The sequence below is a fragment of the Chrysochloris asiatica genome, unplaced genomic scaffold, assembly GCF_000296735.1.
Source record: "Chrysochloris asiatica unplaced genomic scaffold, ChrAsi1.0 scaffold00018, whole genome shotgun sequence".
NCBI lineage: Eukaryota > Metazoa > Chordata > Mammalia > Afrosoricida > Chrysochloridae > Chrysochloris > Chrysochloris asiatica.
Genome location: NW_006408536.1, coordinates 32,115,849 through 32,116,608, shown reverse-complemented (window position 1 = coordinate 32,116,608; position 760 = coordinate 32,115,849).

Sequence of the window (760 nt, the reverse complement as noted above, 5' to 3'; positions counted from 1 at the left end):
CCTATGCAGGGTCACTATGAGTCAGAATCAAGTCCATGGCAAACAATCTTCACCATCAGCACCACCATGACCATGCAGGGAATAATAACTATGGGGAGGTATACACCTTAGAACACACAGCCATTTGAGATCAAAAGGGCAGCATTATTGAGGCAGGGCCAAAGTCCCCCAGTGCTTGGAGAGATGGAGGAATGGAAACAGGAAACACAACATGGAAAGGACTAAGGGAGGTTTCTTTGTGGAGATTGCAACCAACGAGATTAAACACGATTGTTGGATGAATTGTGGATGGAGGAAGAGTGATATTCTTGGTCAATCTTCACCCAAGTCACAATAAAAAGTTTAAAAGAAAGTATAACAAACACCCTCCAAACCCACTTTCTAGAGGTGACCAAGGCATCACAGACTTATATTCTCCATGTTATGCACTGTTACATGATGTTCACACAGAGAAGAAATTGTGTGTTATCCATGAATGACTTGGAGAGTGCATGAGGACCAACAGGCAAATACAGGTTCTCCTGCACATCTTCAGGGACAGACATACGCAAAACACTCCAAGATCTTGTCTCTAATAGGGGTTCCATGACTCAGTGTCCACCAGCAATTCCTTGTCATGCATTGAGCATGAGGTAGTGATGATGGTAAGTGGTTGTATACTCGGATCTTTGCTCTTCCATCATTTGGCATCTCTTAAGGCGCATGGCACAGAACTTTCTGTTCTTCCACAAGTAATGTGGAGAAGACAGGCTGAGGCCCC